At 45.2% G+C, this 8,070-nt stretch overlaps 1 long non-coding RNA gene across 1 annotated transcript; it reads right to left on the reverse strand.

Annotated features, from left to right (window-relative positions):
• Positions 1 to 445: 445 nt before the first annotated feature.
• Positions 446 to 3,170, reverse strand: LOC139055167 (uncharacterized). The gene is made up of 4 exons (XR_011511653.1): positions 3,077 to 3,170; positions 1,887 to 1,921; positions 863 to 937; positions 446 to 794 (listed from the first exon to the last, which is right to left on the reverse strand). It is a non-coding gene; the product is annotated as an uncharacterized lncRNA (long non-coding RNA).
• Between the last annotated feature and the right edge of the window lie 4,900 nt (positions 3,171 to 8,070).

Raw genomic sequence — 8,070 nt, forward strand, 5'->3', positions numbered from 1 at the left:
TAGAGGAGGCCATGACGGATCATAGCCTCCTTTATTTTTGAAAAATAGAGGAGGCTATGGACCGATTGACCAGTTCAAGTTGTCAACTTGTCAGTAACTGTCGTAGGAATCACTGTAATAAACATAATTCCACGATCGGATTGTTTACTTTCATTTCTTGTTGTAACACTGAGGACTACATAGAACTTTATTTTGTATATGTGAGATAAGTATGTGGATATCACGAGCTTAAGCCAATGTGCGATACACAGACAAAGCAGCTGCTACAACATGAACTGCATTGAGGGCCACACAACACATACGTAATTAAAGGTGCAAAATATAGGGGGAAGCTTCAAAATACGCTCTGTTGCACTGCAAAGTATAACATATATTGTATGTGTACAATAAATGTTCAAAAATACAATGCATCAATGTACCATTTGCCTTCAAGTTTATTATGAAGTTCAAGTTTACTGAAGTTTATTATGAGCATATGTACAACAGGGATCAACTAACACAACCGCAGTCGAGGTGGCTGTTAGAGGTTTGCTGGCTGCCTCAGTGTAAGAAAAAGAAATTGGGTAAATGTCGACACCAGTGCCACTGCTTCTTGCCTCTGACCTGCACGTGCCTCTGCGGCATCTTTGTGCACAAGTGTGCTGGCGTGGTGAGGCGTAGGAGTCATCCGAGAGAAAGAGTATTGTTTACATGGAGGAGTGGCTGTTCACATTGCCTGTCACTTTCCCTCAAATGTTTCCTTGGCGACTAGGGTGACACACCCGCAGTCAAGGTGGCTGTTCGAGGTGTGCTGGCTGGCTAAACGAAATAAAAAGAAATTAGATGAATGTCGATACCAGTGCTATTGCTTATTGCCTCTTACCTGCATTTGCCTCCACGGCCTCTTGGTTTGCGGAGTCTGTATGAGGGAGCTGCTGTGGCTAGGCGTAGGCATTGTCTAAGCAAAAAGAAAATGCCATTTAAATGGGGAATTATGGAAATAAATGCAGTTATGTCTGCTTCTTGCACTCTTCTTGCCTAAAAGTTTTCAAACATAGTGTCCAGAACACACCAGCACTTTGACTGCTTCTGCTTTTTACCTGCAGGTGTTGTTGCGAGATCCTTAGTATGGCTGTGTGCAGCATTGTAACACTTGGTGGAGGCATTTGAAGTGGTAGCCAAAAATATAAAGAATCATCCTTGTCTGCACGAATGCTTTCAATTTCTAAATGCAGTGGTAACTATCACTATTGGTGCAAGGCCCCCCCACATCTATGCGGCAAGTGCCATAGCTCGAAACTGAATTGTTCCTTTATGTTTCACAAGGCATCTGATATGTCCACATTAAATGTGATGTGTTTGTTTTTATTTATCCCAGTGTGGAGAGAGCATCATTAAATGGCTGAAGTACTATAGCGCCAAACAGACGACACAAGAAGAGACACGGACGAGCGCTTATGTCCGTGTCTCTTCTTCTTGTGTCGTCTGTTTGGCGCTATAGTACTTCAGTAATATGCACCAACTAGCCCAACAAAAAGTTCTGCTGAAATATCATTAAATGTTTTGTTTATTTTTGCGTGTCTTGTTTTTTGGTTTATTTCTGAATTTATCATGATGCTAAAGTGACTTATGTAATGGCAATCAGCTTTTGTTTTGCAGAAAAACAATGCATTTCCTGACCCATTGTTTGACATCCCCTCACTCGCATAATTTTGCAGAGTGTTCTACTTATATTGACTTGCTTGACCTCCACTAAAGGGTCTTGCATTTTCAAATACGACTCTTTCCTTAAAATCATTCGACACTTCTCATAATTTCTGTACCTTGGGCTTCTGATACTCTGCATTCACTATTTTTGCTTGTTTCTGACTAGAAATGTCTTCTTTAATTTAGAGCTTAAATTTTACCTTTGGAACACACGGAAGGGCTTGCCATTGCATATCTGCATAAAAGGGAAACATGTTTCATTAAACATTTGCAAAATCCCATTGAAGATTGATGAATGCAGCTTGCAGTGTGATATGACTGAATGAGCCATAAAAGTAACTCATCTCACTTGGTAAATGAAAGCACATATTAGTGTGCTGCACAAGATACGTTACACTAACGTGGTGGGTTCTCTTGCTTATAAAGCAAAATAATCGGTGCGCGAGAAAAAAATTATTTTTGCATAACCGTTGTACACACTGACTTAAGGATAATGAGCTGGAGCTGTCCACATGATGTACTTATTTTACCTGCGAGTATGGTCAACAAAAATGTGTCCCAGCTGCTTAGTGGTATTCCGGATTATGTCAGTATTGCATATGTGCCTGTTGTCGAAAATAATTGAATTTTGAAAGTGCTCGCAGGGATCTGATGTGCATATCTGCAGTTTATGGGTACATGTAAAAGACTCAGCATCAAGTGCAAGTGAACGGTCCCACAGGCCCGGAGTCGATCATGCAAATAGATTCGCTGCACAAATTTGTGACCAGAAAAGATATGCCACATGAAATGGCATGCAAGGAAGTGTTGAAAATATTGCACAGTTAATAAAACGCCTAAGCTATTAATATGTGGCTTGATGCACTCGTTATGCAAAACGGAGGTGAGGCGTGCAGACAGGAAACAAGAGTAGAGTATTTACAAGCAAACAACACGCGCGCCGCCCACTTCTCTACTCTTGTGTCCTGTCTGCACGCCTCACCTCTGTTTTGCATAATGAATCCTTACGAACTAGCTCAGCTTTCTGTCGTTCTAAGTCTCGATGCACTCTATTTCGTCCGCATTAGGCACTCGCCTCTTGATTACTTCGTGGCACAGATATACTCGGTCATCAGGCTGTTTTTCTGATGTGGCCTTTGTAGAAGCATGATTGTTCAAAGTGCAACAATTAAACAGATTCTTTGAGTTGCTTGTGGCTTCGCCAGTACAATTCCGGTGCGCTGGTCCGCCTGTCCAGCAATTTCCTACTGAGGGGAAACCTGCAAATAAAAACACCGCTCCGCATGCAGAAAAATGCTCTACTGTGACGCTTCTCGAACGATTGTGTTGTACCACAAGAGCTGCCTACTCGCGTGATATTCTCAACAAGGAGATAAATTCGTTTACTTACATGTGAAGGTATATGCCAGACCACTTCGGGGCTTCGGTGGCACATAAGGCACGAGTGTGTCATAGCGTCCGATGTCGACGCGCGATCGCATGTCAAACGAAAGTACTACGCATCCAAAAAAACAGATTCGAAACCGAAATTCGCGTCATCCTTTATTGCATGAGTGCGTACATCGTGATTTACATAAGTCACGGACTTAGCGATCGCTTTCTGTAAACTTAATATTAACGTACCACCTTCATAAAGCCATCAGGTATGCGTTTTTAGGTGACAAAGCATAAGGTGACCTGTACTTGTTCTCAGCTCTTTCAATAGTAATTGCGCTGGCCACATTGACCAGTAGCAACAGGGCGGCGCCCTAGAGGTTCCCACTTTTCCGGCCCAGCTTTTCCTCTAGAGTTGTTCTACTAACTCTATGGCGCCAACCTTTGTGTGCGCCGCCTTTTCCCCTCACACCAAATCCGGTTCCGGCATTTCCGCTTCCGGTATTTCCGGTTCCGGCGTTTCCGCTTCCTGGAGTTGCGCTGCGAGAATTCCCGCTCCCATTGCAGACGATGGTGAGGCGCCCGTGCTAAGCAACCGGTGCAAATCTGAGTTGCTCGCACTAGCCATTCCACCAAGCGTCATTCGCGTGCATCTACGCGCTTGTTTGCGTACGCTGCGCCCACACGCTTTGCCTGTTGTCCTCTTTCGCTGACAAAGTGCGGAGAGCAACTGTTATGAAAGAAGCACGTATTGGTACATCCTGTATGAACTTTCTTTTTACTGCAAGGTGGAGGACAGTTGGTCTTTACGAACAGAATATATACAAAATGTAGGCATATGAAGTGTTGACAGAGTGGTAGATGCAACGCACAGTATTTGTTCATACAATAGCAGTAGGTATAAGCCAATTTCACATTTACTTCACAAAGCTTGAATAACTCTGAAAGCATTCAGCAAATCAACGCTGCTCCACTTCACCAAACAAGTAGGTGTCTTTTCGACCAATAACTAAACTGACGTATCAAAATTTGGACGCTTTGAGTAAAGTTGAGTAAGTAAGGATAAACAAAGCCCCTCCATCCTCGCTTCTGCCGGCATAAAACTTCGGTGGCGCGTAGATGGAAGTGCTTTAGCGCTTAGGCCAGGGCCGGATACAAGCGCGACAACAGAAGTATGGCACACCTACCGCCCGAAATACTGCCGTGTTCGCCTCCTGAACACTCGCAATAAAAAAAAATAGCCATCGTAATCTCACGTTGCAACACACAATTCGCCGTACACCTTTGCTCACGCCACAACACACGAACATAATTCGCCGTACACGCTCGCGTCACAACACTAACACAATTCGCAGTGCGCATCTGCTCGCGTCATCCACACAATTCGCCGTCCACCTTTGCACGCGTTACAACACGCGCACACGCACCAATTCACTGCACACCTCCGCTCATATCGCACAAGAAAAGCACACTTGTTTTCACCATGTCACTGAATGCCCTCCACGCAAATTTGAACTTGTTATATTTCATAGCTTCACGTCATTGCAGACAATTCACGTAGTGCACGCACTTGGGACGTTCGCTACCTTCGATCGTACGAGACAAGTTCAACCTCAGAATCAACAGCATAAACTCTATGCGTCTGCCATACAAATTGGAGTCGCGAACTCCTTCACTAAAGTCCCTCCATACGTGCTGGCTGGAGGGGATGTATGCTTCAAAACAAGAAGAATTCAAAGGGGACAAGCTGTTGTATTCCGCTGAAGTAGTAGTTTGCGGCCGCTGTTTTCCAAATGCACGAAAAACGGGAGCGGTCTCCAAGCGCCCAGGCACTACATTCCACTGTACGTTGTCTCTCGTGGCACAACCCGTCGCAGGTTGACGCGAAGCAGCGAACACGACCAGATCGCCGATTACAATAGGCGGTGGTTCTCGGATGGAATCGCATTCAAAGTTTCAACCGCAGCTGGTTCAATTAAAGCCTCTCTATCGACGCGAAACAGCGTCACTTCTACTCGGAACAGGAAGTTGAAGCTACGTAAGTTCCGCTTCACGCCGGAAGCTGAGGGGGTGAGTGGGAGAGGAGCGTGGAGGAGGAGGGTAGGTTGGCGGTACTTAGCTTGGCCGGCGGTGGCGCGTAGATGCAGGGGCTTTAACGCAACGGAGCCCGCAGTCAGCCTTATTCACACGTAGCCGCAGAACAAGCTGCGTGAAGTTTGGCTCGCGAAACATAAAACCGGCAAACATCGGCTACAACTCCGGTATGCAGCAAGCACAGACGCGAGGAAGATTTCTGCTACGGCGTCCGGTCTGCGATGCTCTGAAAACGCGCACTGAGACGCTCGCCCGAGTCCGATTTCCCGACTAATGTCATGAGGGTTTGGTCTTTGAACTTGTCGATGCTATAGATACTGGCAAGTTCAGTGGAGTGGAAAGGCAGCGGTAAGAAGCACATTTTAAAAAACCATGGCATATGGTCATGTTTGTGTTATGAATTAATGGATGCACTGGATTACAAAAAAGGAGCAGCGGGAAATTGCACGCTGAGAACACCGATAAACATACAGTGCGACGCAACTCGAGAAATAATATTGAAAGGTCAAAGAATTTAGAAGAAAAAAAAAAGATTGAATCGTCGCGACGGCACATCACAGTCCCCGTAGGCGTCGAAGTCTCTACAAAGAAGTTATTTTTGAACAGCTCTGATAACACCCACGCAACAATGGTTGCTTGTATACTGTCAAATGCTCAAATTCTGCGGCCTAAAGCTCATGGCATGCACGGTGCGAAAACGCGCGCGCGGAGAAAGCGAAACAGTGCGCGGACAAGCATCCAGACGCGCCGGTCGCTGGGAATCTGCGCGATCGCTGCATTGAGGCTTCGTTCTATTACGCTCCATTTAGTTACACAAACACTATAAGAACATATTTCAGATAGTTTGCTCTCAGCGTTTACCTACCTTTCACGCAAGAAGCCGGTTCGGGAGACTCCATCGCGGCGACCACGCGCAGTGGCGTTCACTGTACGTATTCGGTAAAAAGATAGCGTCTGTAAACTATTGTGTGCTTTCAGTTTGCCCAAGATTATTATTTAGACAGTAAAAAACTTCTCTCGTTTCGAAAGTACTTACAGAAATGTCCGGGAGAGCTCGCGCGTGGTGTTTTCAGTGAGCGCTAACAGCAAAACCTATGAGGAGCGCGCCGCCTGATCCCTCATACTACGCCAGCGAGGCGCTTCCGCTAGATGGCGACTCCGTAACTCCTCGCCACCAATAGGGGAGTACAATAGGGGAAATTTAGAGAGGACGATGTGACAAATGTTGTTCACGGGGAGCGGGTAGAAAGCGGGAGCAGCATCATGCAGTCGACTGCTGGACAAATGTATATCCCGCTGCCTTTTCTGGTCGCTTGCTTCCACGTGAATACTAGCGCTCACCGGCTGCATGTATCTATGCAAGCATCAAATAATAATAATAATAATAATAATAATAATAATAATAATAATAATAATAATAATAATAATAATAATAATAATAATAATAATAATAATAATAATAATAATAATAATAATAATAATAATAATAATAATAATGATGATGATGATGATGATGATGATAATGACGACGATGATGATAATGATTATAATAATGATGATGCTAATGATGATGATAATAATAATGATAATGATAATGATAATGATGATGATAACGATGATGATAACGATGATGACGACGATGATGACGACGATGATGACGACGATGATGACGACAATGACGATGATGATGATGATGATGATGATGATGATGATGATGATAATGATAATAATAATTTGTTTTCATAGCTGAATAATCATTAAGGGCAGCTCTTCAATTTCAAAAAGTAAACAGCGATAGCTGCGTCTAGCCTCGTCGCTTTATGGCCATTTGCGCAAGTCAAGTACTACGCGCCCATTCGGATATATTAAACGCCCGAATTTGCATTCGTGAGCGGCGTGCATCTCATTTTGTGCCTAAATTCGCTTGCCGAAGTGCTCGCTTGTTAGCAACGAATGAAATAAAAAGGAGAGGCAAGCTTATTCTGTGGTGCTTCCAGAAGTTTGCATTCATGACTTTCGTAACGAGTGTAAAAGATGTAAAACCCGGTCGGATTTTACGCAGACTTCGCGCGGTAGTTTTCTTCCTGCGGTGCCATTTGCGTTGGGCACGCGATTGCAATCAACACGACTTGCGCGATCGTCGCTACCAAGCGCAAGGCCTCGCGGATGATCCAAACAGAGCCGCAAAAGTTCGACGTGCCGGTCCCCGAACGACGAAATGCATAACGAATGTGGAGCAGGCGCTGCACGCAAGCCAAAAGAAACGAAGATAAAAAAGAGACAGAAAGAAAGAACATTCAATTATGGGGCTGAACGTCCAAAACTGCGCAATGGGTTACGAGGGGCGCCAGACATGACATGACAAGAACTTTATTTGAGTCCTGAGGGACTGAGATCTTGGGGAGCCAAAACCGAAGGCTCCCGAAGATCAAGTCGGTGGCTCTGCCCATGATGGGACCGGGAGATGAAGTCCTGCCGCAATGTCGTGGGCCGTCTGGACAGCCTGGAGTTGAATGTGGAGATTGCTGCTCTTCAGAGGTTCCTGCCATTGTCCTTTCGTGATGGATGGAGAGGCGTTAAGCGCGTGGCACAGCCAGAGCATGTGTTCAAAAGAGCATGAGTCATGACCACATTTGGGACACGACTGTGAGTGGTCAGGATCTATCCTGTTAAGAGATCGAAGAGCGGGATACGAACGAGTTTGCAGAAGTCAGAGTGCTAGCCTGAGGTTTGTTCAATTTGGGGTGAAGGGGTGGAAATGTCCTCCTGCCCAGTCGATAATGGGAAACAATTTCGTGGAAAGTACATAATGGATCTTTGTGGATGTTGACCTCGTTCCAAGCCTGGCTACCCGCGACAGCGCGGTGCGTGAAACCGCGTGCTCTCCGGTGGGCCTGCTCGTTAGGATTACATCCA

This window comes from Dermacentor albipictus, chromosome 1, assembly GCF_038994185.2.
Source record: "Dermacentor albipictus isolate Rhodes 1998 colony chromosome 1, USDA_Dalb.pri_finalv2, whole genome shotgun sequence".
Taxonomy (NCBI): domain Eukaryota; kingdom Metazoa; phylum Arthropoda; class Arachnida; order Ixodida; family Ixodidae; genus Dermacentor; species Dermacentor albipictus.